This window comes from Balaenoptera physalus (assembly GCF_965194825.1).
Source record: "Balaenoptera physalus genome assembly, chromosome: 8".
NCBI lineage: Eukaryota > Metazoa > Chordata > Mammalia > Artiodactyla > Balaenopteridae > Balaenoptera > Balaenoptera physalus.
The window spans coordinates 54,445,036-54,458,746 of record NC_138887.1 but is presented as its reverse complement, the minus strand read 5'-3'; the positions used below and the strand labels follow the sequence as shown (position 1 = coordinate 54,458,746).

The following is a 13,711-nucleotide window of genomic DNA, read 5'->3' as shown; positions in this document are numbered from 1 at the left end:
TATAAGATACTTCCCCAATTCAGCACCTTACCCAGGAGTTTCCCCACCTTTTTTTATTGGAGTAATACACGTCAAACGACAGTCTCACAGGTTCATGGAGTAAAGAGAATTCTCCACGGGCTCTGGCATTCCCCTTTCCCAAACGTTAAGGCATAATAGACTGTAAGAGCAAATGACATCACTCTGGGGCGAATATGAAATCTTCTTTTGTAGCTTTTAATGAAATAACTGGCAAACTTTCAGTACTTAATTACTGTATTTCATTGATTGAAACTTCCATTTTTACTCTGTATAACTTCTCTGAAATAGAGATGGCATCATAGAATTGCTGCCCATCAGGGCCTTATAAAGATACACTTAACCTCTATTAACATTCAGTAAAATTACCTTTCCGTGTATATGGTGGTCATTTCCATGATTGTAACATTACGGATTTGTGTAATGACCACCACAGTCATAATACAAAGCAGTTCTATCCTTCATGCCATCTTTTTGTACTCACCCCCTCCCCAGCTCCTTAGCCTAAGCAACCTCTGATCTATTCCTTGTTACTACATTTCTGTCTCTCCAAGACTATCATTGCTAGTCAACTATACTGCAACATAAAATAATTTTTTTAATTTAAATAATAAAAAAATATAAAAAATAAAAAGACAAAATAAAACAGATAACCAACAAGGACCTACTGTATAGCACATGGAACTCTGCTCAATATTCTGTAATAACCTAAATGGGAAAATAATTTGAAAAAGAATATATACATGTATATGTATAACTGAATCACTCTGCTGTACACCTGAAACTAACACAACATTGTTACTCAACTATGCCCTAAAATAAAATTAAAAAATTTTTAAATCATATGAATCATTCAAAACATAACCTTTTGAGATCAGTTGAGATCTCAAACCTTTTGAGATCATTCAGTATGATTCCTCTGAGATTAAGTTATTTTGTATATGGACAATTCATATATTTTCATTTGAGTTGCATTCCATTGTATAGATGTACCAGTTCACCAATTCATCCGCTGAAGGATACGTGGATTGTTCCATGCTTCTGATGATTATGAACAGAACTGCTATAAACAGTTACATACAGTTTCCTGTGTGAAAGTAAGTTTTCCTTTCTCTAGGGTAAATGCATTGGAATGGGATGCTGGATCATACAGTAAATGTGTTTTTCTCGCTATAAGAACTGTCAACAGCATTTCAGTGTAGCTGTACCATTTTCATTGCCACCGACAACTGTGTAACATTTCCAGTTGTGTCTTCCTTTCTTTTTGCAGTCTCATGATAGGTTTATTAGTGTTATTAATCCTTTCAGGTAACCAGCTTTAGGGTTTTTGTCTCTGACATTTTGTTTTCAACTTCATTAATTTCTGCTCTTTATCATTTCCTTGCTACTGCTTGCTTTGGGTTTGCATTGCTCCTCTATTTCTAGTTCCTTAACACAGCAACTCAGATCACTGATTCAAGACCTTTCTTCATTTCTAATATAAGCATTTAGGTACTGTTTTAGCAGCATTCTACAAAGTGTGACGTCATTTTACTGAAGTTCAAAACATTCTCTAATTTATCTTGAGACTTTCTCTTGGACACAGATGATTTAATGTTTATTTTCCAAGCGCTTGAAGGTTTTCCTTTTACCTATTATCGATTTCTAGTTTGTTTCTATTATTGTCAGAGAACATACTTTGCATGCTTTCAATTCCTCTAAGTTTGTTAATATGTTTAATTACCCAGGGTACATTCTGTCTTGGAGAATGTTCTCGGTGCACTTGAAAGGAATGTTTATTCTTCTACTGCTGGGTGGAAAGTTTTGTGTAAATTAGATCAAGTTAGTTGGTGGTACCCTTTACTCTTTCTATATCCTTGTTGATATTCTATTGATTCCAGCAAATACTTAGAGAAATATTGCAGTTTCCAGCTATAATTGTTGATTTGTCTATTTTTCCCTTCATTTTGGTCAGTTCACGCTAAGTATATTTTGAAGCTCTGCAGTTAAATGGATACACATTTAGAATTATGTCTTTCTGGTGAATTTATCCTTTTATTATGTAAAGTACTTTTTTATTACTTTCATCTTAATATAGTCATCCAGTTTTCTTTTGATTCGTGAATACATGGTATGTGCTTTTACTTTTATTTACTTGTAACCTACCTTTAAAACAATATGTTGGAAGTAAACTCTTGTAGGCAGCATACAGTTGGGTCGAATCTTAATATCCATCCTAAAATCTTTATCTTTTAGTTGGTGTGCAGAAACCACTGACATTTAATGAAATTACTGATATATTTGGATTTAGGTCATCTATTTTACTATTTATATTTTTGTTTTCTCCCTTTGTTTTGTGTTCCTCTATTTCTCCTTTCTCTTCTGGTTTAAACTTGTTTTTAGTATTTGGTTTTATCTCTTGTGTTTCTGATCGAATCTCTTTGTATAGTTTTTTTCAGTGTTTGCTCTAGGGATTTCAATATTCATATTTAACCTTTTAGAGTCTACGTGAAATATTTTACCACAGCAAGTAAAATGTAGAAACCTAACCATGGTATTATAGGCCCCTTTACCTTACTGCTTTTATGTTGCACTTAGTTATCTACAACATTGCAGCTGTCTCACACATAGAAAAACTCATCAGAAAATATTACCTTTGCTTTCAACCTATAAATAGTTTAAAAATGTAAAGAGAATTATGTGAGTCTATTCTATTTATTGATTCTGTTGCTCTTGCTTAATTCCTGATGTTCCTAGATTCCTTCTGGCATCATCTCCTTTGTATGAAAGGCTCTGTTGAGATATTCTTTTAGAGTACATCTTTTGGCAACAAAATTATCTTTTTTTTCCTTTACCTGAAATTGTTTTTATTTTATCTTTATTCCTGAAGGGTAATTTTTCTTTTTTTTTTTTGCTGGATATAGAATACTGAGTTAATAATATTCATTTTTAGCACTTTAAAAATCGTATTCTACTTTCTTCTGGTTCCCATGTTTTCTAATGAGAAATTTATAGTCATTCAAATTATCGTTCCTTTATAAGCAGTGCATCATTTCTCTCTGGTTAATTTCAGGATTTTTGTCTTAGTTTTCAGCAGTTTGCTTATGAAGTAAGTATCTGGATATGGACATCTTTGGGGTTATCATGGTGCAATTACCTGAGCTTCTTGAATCTGCAGTTTTATGTCTTTTATCAAATTTGGGAAGTTTTTATTCATAGTTTCTTCAAATGTTTTTTTCTGTACTGCACTTTTTCCTCTGCTTCTGGGATTCAGATGACCTGCTGCATTCCCATAGATGCTGAGTACTGTTAATTTTTTTCCCCATTTCTTTTCATTCTGTAGTTCAGAATGAAAAACTTCCAATGATATATTTTTAACTTCAGTGGCACTCTGCCATCTCCATTCTGTTATTAAGCCCATCCAATAAGTTTTTTATTTTGGTTATCTTCTTTTTTTCAGTTTTAAGATTTTTGTTTGGTTCTTCTTTATTTTCTCTATGCCTTTGCTGAGACTTTTCATCTTTCAAGAGCATTTTCCCTTACTTGTTGCAGCATTTTTATAATCAGTGCTTTAAAGTATTTTTCAGAAAATTCCAACATCTGTGCCATCTCAGCATGGGTATCTATTAATTGTCCTTTCCCGTGTGAGTTTAGATTTTCCTGACTCTTTGCATGTTAACTGACCTCAGATCATATCCTGTACATTTGAGTAATATCCTCTCTCACCTCCAACCTCTCCCTGTACATTCCACTTCATTAGTGCATCCCTTTTCATTACTCTTACCAGAAAGCTGGGATCCTATTTATCCCATTTTGCACACATTTCCCATGACTGCACCTGTGTCCAAAGCTAAGCAACAGGAGAAATTAAGAACAGCAACAGTGGTCATCCCACCTCTTAGAATCATAGCAACTCTGATTGAAGAGGAATGTTCACTTCTCTCAGAATTTTAGGCTTCTCTGGGCCCCCACTGATGCCATTGTCAATACCACTATTGCCACATGATTGCTTGGGAATTAAAGCACTGAGTCACAGAAAAGAAAAAAGGGGAGATTTCTTCACTTTCTGAACATTAGGAAATTCCTTTCCTGCTTCTCTGATCAGAATTAAGGGGCTTTTCTTGGAGGTCTGTCAACTCCAATGCCCACTTCTGGACATTGGACCCAGGGCTGCATTGGATCCAGGTCAGGACATAACAGAGCCTGACATAATTCACTGCCAGTTAGGTAGTACTTCAAATTTGGGTCTTACTCATTAATCCACCTGTACTATTTACTTTGAAGCCTCAAACAGCTGTTCTATGTATTCTGTCCATATAGATTCATTCGCTAGGAGAAACAGAGTGGAGTGAGCTTGCTCCATCTTACCCAGAACCAGAACTCTGCCTGTGTCTTTTTACATATGAACAAGTGTGATAAAAATATATGCCTAAATAAACATAAAAGAGCTCATTTAATAAATATGTTTGTAAGTTTCTAAGTGAAAATAAAACATTACATTGTAGTTTAATTGGCAGCATTTTTCTTTTCTCAATGGTATAAAAATAATATTGCTTCTTACAAGCAATGGCACCTTAGAGTCAATGAAACGTGGTAGAAATGAAGTACCTGGTTACATGCCTCCCATGACTCCCTAGTCACGTAACAAGACCACGTTGCGGTTGACAGCTGCTTATCTAACAGTGCTGTCCGCCTCATGCCAAAAGAGCAGAGACCATCTAAACCTTTAAACTTCAAAAGCAAAGTCACACTGTCTCTCATTTGCATACTTAATCAGGCAAGAGTTAAGAATACTCTTCAACAGAACCCTAAATCAGATGCTTAGAGACTTAGAAAGTAACATAAAAGTCTCAGCTGGTTCACTAGGTCACAATATACTAGAGAAGACAACACTCTCAATACCAAAACCAATTAAGCATTAACTGAAGCCCATAGGGATATAAAATAGAGACAACAACTCAGAAGGTCAGCTGTCCTCTTGTGCAGGACCCTTCAATGCTACAGCTACATACTATTAACTCCAAGTGGAAGAAGGAGAAAAGACATGGAGGTCCTTCCAACAGAGGATGCTCCTCTGCCTCCGCTGATCTCTCTGCTCTCCCAGGAATTGACAGCAGCAGAGAAGAACATTAACACAATTCCAACCATCTACCCCGGACGTGCATCAAAGCACTCCTAGCATAGATATCCAGAATGCCCAAGTTTTCAATGTATCACAGTTTCATCTGCCAAACTCTTTTGAAATTCTCCCAAGTTTCAATCTAGTTGTAAGTACAATGGAATTCCTTCAGAGCTCTCATTCCCCCAGTTTAACGTGCTTCGCAACCTAGAACTTAGCCACCTTTGGTTAGGATATACAGTTTAACAAAATATATTCATACATAATGTATTTTCCTAAGTGTTTAATTCCAGTGTTATTCTAACTAAAGTCCTATATAGGAGGCATAATGTATAATCTCAAAGTTAACAAATGAGGTCAAAATCTAATTTATAATATACTCATCTTTTAGAAATTCCTCTAACTGTCCTTGAATATTAGAACTCTTGGTATACATAAAGTATCCGGTCTTACTTGAAGGGTTAGAAAACAGATGCAATTTGGAATCTTCATTTAACGTCCCAAAACAGTAATATGTAAAATCTCTAATATGCACAGCTTCCTCTTTACCGTGTGATAAACCCACTGACACATTAACAAGGAGCAAGGAATACCTAGACATATGCTTCCATCAATTAATCATGAGTAGGGACACATGAGTGCTCAGGATGGTGTTTGTATTTTACAAAAAATTTTCAAACACAGTGGTGAAGAGAGAAGTAAACCTAAATACTAGATTAGTTCTAGAAGCAAGTAGGCAAAAAATCCAAAAGTCAGTTTTCCATTTTCTTAGAAACATCTAACACGATGAATTCCATCAGGCCTCATCCACTATATTGACCTCTTGAGCCAAAATTTTTGTGTTCATAGGTAAGTAAGAAACAACTATATCAAATCCAGAAATAGTCATTTCCAAAAGATGTCAAGTCCTAATCCATTCAAAGTGGGGGCAGTCATCTTCTATTCTCCTGTTCAGTTCATTGAATCAAAAGCCAATCTTAGAGTCTATTTTCTGTCTCACATGAACAATTTTAAAGGAGTCAAACAGAATCACCACTGTTGAGCACTGAAATCCCCACCTCAGTTTCATCTGTAGTAAGATGCCTAAGGTTTCTCTGAACACCTATCTAAAAGAATCTCTTAGAACAGTAAGGGCAGCAGGCCGTCAAGCAAAGAAAAGCAGTCAACAAGCCATGACTACAGGACAAGTGGACAACAGGGGTAGTAACTAGAGATTTGAGAAAGAAATACAGACCAACATTAAAAGGTCAAAGTGGGGCTTCCCTGGTGGCGCAGTGGTTGAGAATCTGCCTGCTAATGCAGGGGACACAGGTTCGAGCCCTGGTCTGGGAAGATCCCACATGCCGCGAAGCAACTAGGCCCATGAGCCACAATTGCTGGGCCTGCGCGTCTGGAGCCTGTGCTCCGCAGCGAGAGCCCGCGATAGTGAGAGGCCCGCGCGCGCACCACGATGGAGTGGCCCCCACTTGCCGCAACTAGAGAAAGCCCTCACAAAGAAACGAAGACCCAACACAGCCATAAATAAAAAAACAAAACAAAACAAAACAAAAAAAGGTCAAAGTGGTCTTCTGTAAGTTGGCTTTCTTCTCAACTGTACATGTTTTACCTGGAGGACATCGGGAAGGCAGATTTTTTTTTAAGATTTTTTATATCAGATCTTAACCACATTTTTAAATGAGTCACTGAATACCAAATGAAGTTTCCTACCTTGCAACTGAAAAGAAGAAGCAGACATGTGACATCTTGTCTCCTGCACGTGTTTTTACGTGTAAGGATATTACTGTTTTCCAAGAAAACGATGCAAAACCTTTTTTTTTCTTTTCAAAGTATATATTCTTTCTTAGTTAAGAGAAGTAAATTTGAAGGAAACGCAATTTTCTAAGGCTAGTGACTCATCAGGATATTTATAAAATGTATTGTATTATTACTTAAAGCATAAGTGTCACGTTTGCATTTTTGTTGTTTTTTTCCTACCTACATCAGAGTTAAGCCTAACTGGCTGGTTTTTGTCTGTTATTAAGTCTTATTTAGCTAGTTACTTAATACCTCACTGTGACCTTAGAAGTTTTTGAACATGACAGATTTACTTGCTTATGCTTGAATTAGCATCTCACTAATGATAAATTAAGGAAATTATAAAGTTAAACAAAAAAGTGAACTCCACTCTCTCTAATCTTGACCCGAATATTTAACTTTCTAATTTACATTTTTTTTTCTAGTAAGAGTCCAAGGAAAACAAATTGCTATTAAATCATATTGCAACCTTCCTGTTCTCACTAATTAAAGCTTGACGCAAATGTCGATACAGAGTCACGTAAGATACAATGGCAGTACTATTCAAGAGAGTGAAGAACAAAAAGTGTAATATTTACAAACAAGTTATGGTATTAATGTGAAAATTTGGAAAATGAAGTATCATCGTCAATAGCCAGACACATCAAAAATTACAGTTTCCATGTAAATCTTAGCTTTGCATTATCCAAAAAGCACGGTTAATAATAAAATGGCATCATCACTGGCTATTTAGCAAGAAAAACCTGATGAGGACATACCACAGATGTAGAAAACTGATTTAAAGCTTCTCATCTTTTCAATTTGAGAATATTTGAAAAGGCTATGCACTTAAAATGCCATGATTTTAAGTGAAGATAATAAAGGATCACTAAAAAACAAAGGCATTAGTTTCTCCATATGCATAAAATACACACTATAACACCATGAATCTTCCTAAATCGCACGAACACTGAATCAGTTTTATCCACATGTGATTTGATTTTATTCCTTTCAGTCAGAGACAACTTAAAAGTATATTCAGCTACTTTCAATGTATAAGCAGAAAAGAATTCAATTGCTTGCCTACTGATTTAATTCCTTTAAAAAATTGTATGAAACATAAAAAAGCAGGCATATGGGGATTTATAGCTTGACTGTGCATAAATACTTGACACTGAAAGAAATCACCTGTATCAATGATGTTGAAAATAAAAATCTATTTTCAGAATAAAGTCTAAAGTTCTGAACCAATAGGCAATACTGTATTTCCGAGAAATCAATTTCCTTTAAAATAAAGTTCTTAGCAAATGGAAAACATTACATAATGACTGGGGAAAGACATGAATTTTTATATGAACATTAATATTAACTATTTTAAGTAATATTAACTAAAGCCAGTTAAAAATGAAATGATTATCAATGTTACCTATTTTTTCCATTTTTATATAAACCACTATGAGGCTTTTTTACAGTACTAGCTTACTTGGGTTTGTACAATCATAACCAGGAGAGAACAAAATACAATTATTTTTAAAACACTCCAGTCAGAAAATTTAAAATATTAAAATATGTGATCAAAGATGACGGTAGAAAATAAATGCAATGTTTTATTTAGAAATCCCTTAGGGGCTTTCCATCTTAGAAAATTTTAGCATACAGTATTGATCCTTTTGCCATGATATGGTCAGCACAGTAAATCAAGTGTGGGTTTGGGACTGTTTGCATGGTACATGTAAATCTAGATAAAGTATGTTACTGCTGTAACCATTTTAATAGTTTGCGTAGGTCTGAGCATGCAGAGCAGGCTTGGGTGGGCTCAACCAGCTTATGTGACAAAAGTACAGTACCTCTTTGTTAAGTGGCTCTTCACAAACCTGTCAGTCAAACCAGAGTCTTGCTGCACCAATTAACCACACTACTCCCTAGAAAAGTTTATGTTTTAAATTTCACGCACAGAAGCCTAAAAGAGTTAAACATTAAAGAACAATGAACGAATCCAATTCTCTACCTCAGAAAAAGGAGTATTAAAAATGCTTTGTTTTACATAAGAGTAAATTTGTGATTCACTGTACATTTTTCAAAGTTGTGTGTGTGAAAGACTGTAAAAGAAATCTGAGAGTACTACTTATAAACGTGTTTCCTATTATTGAACAGTTCACTATAAATGGAAATCCACGTAAATATACTGACAGTAAAATAAATTAAGCTTAAAAATAAAACTTATCTAACAACATAAAATAAAAGTCAGATTTTGAGACTTGCTATAAACCATAATTTGAGGATTTGAGCATCAAAAGCTTGCCTGAAGTTAGTTACATCAAAATTCCCATACTGAAGAGATGGACTTGAACATAAATTAAGAAGGACCAAAATATACATGCTGTTCCAGTGACAAGTCAATCTGGGAATACGAAATGCTCTTACAAGTTTTGACATTTATCCTAGAAATATTTTATAGAGTTTGAAAAACACTTAGTAAACAAGAAAATAGTTACATCAGAATATAATACGTTGACCAGCAATAATTGGTATTTAAGTAAAAAAAGCAGCACAGGAAAGACAACTTACAGAATACTAAGCACTCATATCACAGAGAAAAAAAGTTCCATTCTAGAAGAGGAAAAACTGTTATGGCTCAGTGATGAATGTTAAACTACCAGAATTTAAAAATGAAAGAAACAGTACCCAAACCATCATTTTGAAACTATTATTCTGATTTCGAATTTTAATATTTATTCTTTCTCTAGTCTTGTCTAGAAATCTGCTGTTTCAATATTATCTGCTTTTCCCACACTCCCACACTCTCTAGAATACTACTGTGTGCTTAGCACAGCACTAGGAGATAACATCTTCAGCATCAATTGTGTGATCATTCTTCCCAGCTGAAGACACGGTTTTAACCCAAGAGAACCTGAACTGGGCAGGCTAGATTTTACAAGCCATTTGCTGTACCCACCAAAGACAGAGATTGAATCCAATATCCACTTTAGTGGTCAATGTGAGTAGGGACATGACTCAGAAGTACAAAGTGGCTACGTCCCAGAATTGAGTCAGGCTTAAGGTGAAGGGAGAAGGGGATTAAATTGTGGATCCTGTTCTTACTATGTGACCTAGAGGAAAGTACTTAATCTCACTAAGTTTCAGTTTTCCCACTTGCAAAATTAGGAGCAGTAATATCTATGTTAAGAGCATTATACAGAACAAATGAAATAACATATAAAGTACCTGGCATGAGTGCCATGTGCTCCAAGTCCTGGTTCTAAACCTTGACAAAAGTGCATACATTCAAATATTATATCATCTCTGTTTTAAAAAAGAAAAAAGATAGATATATATACTGGAGCTCAATATGCATGTGCTGGAAGCAGGCAGAGAGGTAAGGTGGGAGGAAAAGGCCATCTGTTCCCATAATTTATGTTCCTTACATTCTAAAGAAAAAATACCAATAAATTTGGTTCAACTCAATGTCAGAGGAGAGAAAAAAGAATAGACATTCTTTCCACCTTCACTGAATCAAATTTAAAAGAGGGTCACACCAAGTTACAGTCAATGCTGAAATCCAAAAAGTTCTTAAACGTTTTAAAAATTGTTTTCATATATAAATTTGATGGCAAACTCATAGCACAGGGAGATCAGCTCGGTGCTTTGTGACCACCTAGAGCGGTGGGGTAGGGAGGGTGGGAGGGAGGGAGACGCAAGAGGGAAGAGATATGGGGATGTATGTATATGTATAGCTGATTCACTTTGTTATAAAGCAGAAACAAACACACCATTGTAAAGCAATTATACTCCAATAAAGATATTAAAAATATATATATGATGGCAAAATGAGTCCTAAACTTGAACTGGCTAGGGGCTTTATAGTCATTCCAAATACTGAGCATAAATATTCATGTACTGTAAGTTTCATTATGTGGTAAGGTCCCAAATCCCACTGGTAATGTGATATAATGTACGACATTATACATGTCGTACAAGCAGTACGACATACAAGCAGTAGCTTCTGAAAATACATAGTAATCAAAATTCCTAAACACATGTAGCCCAAGAATTTCAGAGAAGGGAATCTGAACAATCTCTGCTTAAGGGAAAAAGGGAGAACAGCTGTATAAAGAGGTAAACTGACTAAGGTAGAAAAATTTATAGTTAAGAATTAATTTTCTATCCTTCTTAAATTAGTATTTGCTTAGGACCCTTGAATATCCTATAATACAGAAACAACCACACTACTTACATCATTGAGTTCTTGGAGAAGCAAGAGATAATCTATATAAAATGCTTTAAACAATGCCTGGCACAAAGTAAGTACCCAGTAAATGCTGTGTCATACAAGTGCCTAGAAAAATACTTTGAACATTTGCATGGAAAACGCAAACAGGTGAATAGATAGCTCAGATAGCTAGCCTGCTATACACCATACTCTATTTTAGAATTTTATTTTTAAAAATCTAAGAGTTTTCCTTTTCCTGTGCCTGGAATTGTTTCTACTATGAGGTCTCAGAGACAGTATTAGTTCAAGTCATGGAGGCAGGTAGCAATCCCAGTTGAGCCAACAAACATTTGAAACTGACAGCGTGGAAAGACTTGAAGCTCTAAATACAATAAAAGATATTATTTAGGAAAAAAAAATCAACTATTCAAGACTGGAGAGTAGCCTAGAAGAATGCTTCTGGAAATTAATGTACAAACTAATGAGCCAGAGTTTTTGTTAAAACGCAGATTCTGACTTCATGTGTCAGGGCCAGACATTCTGCGATCAAGTTTGGTAATCCCAACACTACTGGTCTAGAAACCCAAACAGAGTAGAAAGGCACCACAGCAGTGGTCCTCAAAGGGTATGAGCAACATCAGAGTCTCTTGGGAAGTTATTAGAAATGCAAATCTGAAAGAACGTAAGGAGACTCTTCTCTAAATCAGCTGTTGACAACCAGACCGGTTACTTTCCCTAAGAATAAAAGTAGAACACTTTTTAAATACTTGACAAGGAGCATACTAGAACATGTCACCTAAACAAAACAATTTCTCTCTGCAAACAATTTCCAAAACTAAAGTCCCCTGCAATTATACTTAAAATGTAGGCTTTTAGGGGCTTCCCTGGTGGCGCAGTGGTTGAGAATCTGCCTGCCAATGCAAGGGACACGGGTTCGAGCCCTGGTCTGGGAAGATCCCACATGCCACAGAGAAACTGGGCCCGTGAGCCACAACTACTGAGCCTGCGCGTCTGGAGCCTGTGCTCCGCAACAAGAGAGGCCGCGATAGTGAGAGGCCCGCGCACCGCGATGAAGAGTGGCCCCCGCTCGCCGCAACTGGAGAAAGCCATCGCACAGAAACGAAGACCCAACACAGCCATAAATAAATAAATTAATTAATTAATTAAAATGTTAAAAAAAATAATAACTGTAGGCTTTTACATGATAAGAAGCCTGCTCTTGATAATACATAGGCAAAGTATTGAGATACGTAGCATCCTCACTTGAACCACTTACCAACTTTTCACAAAATGGCTCACTTCCATTTTACCTAGGTCATAGAGATATGAGTTTATAAAGAAACCAGACTGAGTTTTATATTTCCTTGTGCTGAGAATATAGCGAACTACAACATGGTTTAGGCAACTTCTCCAGAGTAATGTTTATACATAGCCTGGCTCATATATAAATATATGTCAACATTTTGATTTATTGCTATAGATGATCTGTTTACATACACAGATACACAAATTAAAGTACATTAATGGTTTGAAACACAATATTCTTGAAGGACAAAAAACATGAGGATAAACTACAAATACAGAATGTTATGAACAAAGAAAAGATTTCAGTCTTCTGAATGTGAAGCCAATTGATTGTTAAATAGGCTTTCCATAAAATAAAATAAAAACTGTTGCCCTCACAATTCCCATGCAGTATTTCTTTCAACTTCAGTCAACATCTGAATTTACAAGGTCACTTCTCAGTCGCTATCTGAGTACATCGTTCTGTCCTTAACATATTTTTGAAGGAGTAAATTACAAATAGATTGTAAAGCACCACACTTGCTTAGGCACTGGGGGTGGACCCCTCTGATTTTGGCTAGGACCATGTATACATACAACAGTGGTGATGTCAGGAGACATTTGATGGTCACAGCAGGGGAGGGGAGGGAGGGAAGAGTGCTTCTGGCATCTAGTGAGTAAAGGCCAGGCAACTTTTAGGATGTTGCCTGTCAAAACAGTCCCCAGAACAAAGAATTACCTGGCCTAAGATGCCAATAGTGCCAAGGTTAAGAAACTGATTTGAACTGTGGAGGCTGCAAAAGTATAGAATGAATGTCCCTTGTGCATCATCATTACATTTCTAGCACGGTGTCAAGCACAGTAATAAATATTTGTTGATTATGAAATAAACTACTTCTGTGTAGCTGAGATCTTAGAGTCAGAGATGAAAAGAATGAGAAAGGGGTTATTACATATATAATATCTAAAATTACAAAACAAAATTGCAGTCATTGTCAGAACTAGAAGGAATTAAAAATCATTCAGCCCAATTTCTCTATTTCAGAAAATTTTTTTTCTCATGCAAAACATGCTGTCTAATGTACTGATATGGCAGTGTTGGGAGGGGGTAGACAGTCCTCTGAATAAATAAAAACAAAATATAATATATTTATAAATTAGAATATCAGTTTTCACTTCTAATAGTGTCAATGTCACCTACGTTTCTCAAATTAATAAAGTATTTCCTTTATAAAAGCTAAAACCAATGTTACACAAATCATAATAAGTGATATTTCAAAGCAGGAAACAAAATAAATGTAATTATTTTTCAAAAAAACAACTCACAG

The 13,711-nt window shown here is 35.5% G+C and overlaps 1 protein-coding gene across 3 annotated transcripts in view; it reads right to left on the bottom strand.

Annotated features, from left to right (window-relative positions):
• Positions 1 to 13,711, bottom strand: part of CRPPA (CDP-L-ribitol pyrophosphorylase A) — a 400,424-nt gene that overhangs the window by 269,610 nt on the left and 117,103 nt on the right. The window lies entirely within an intron of this gene.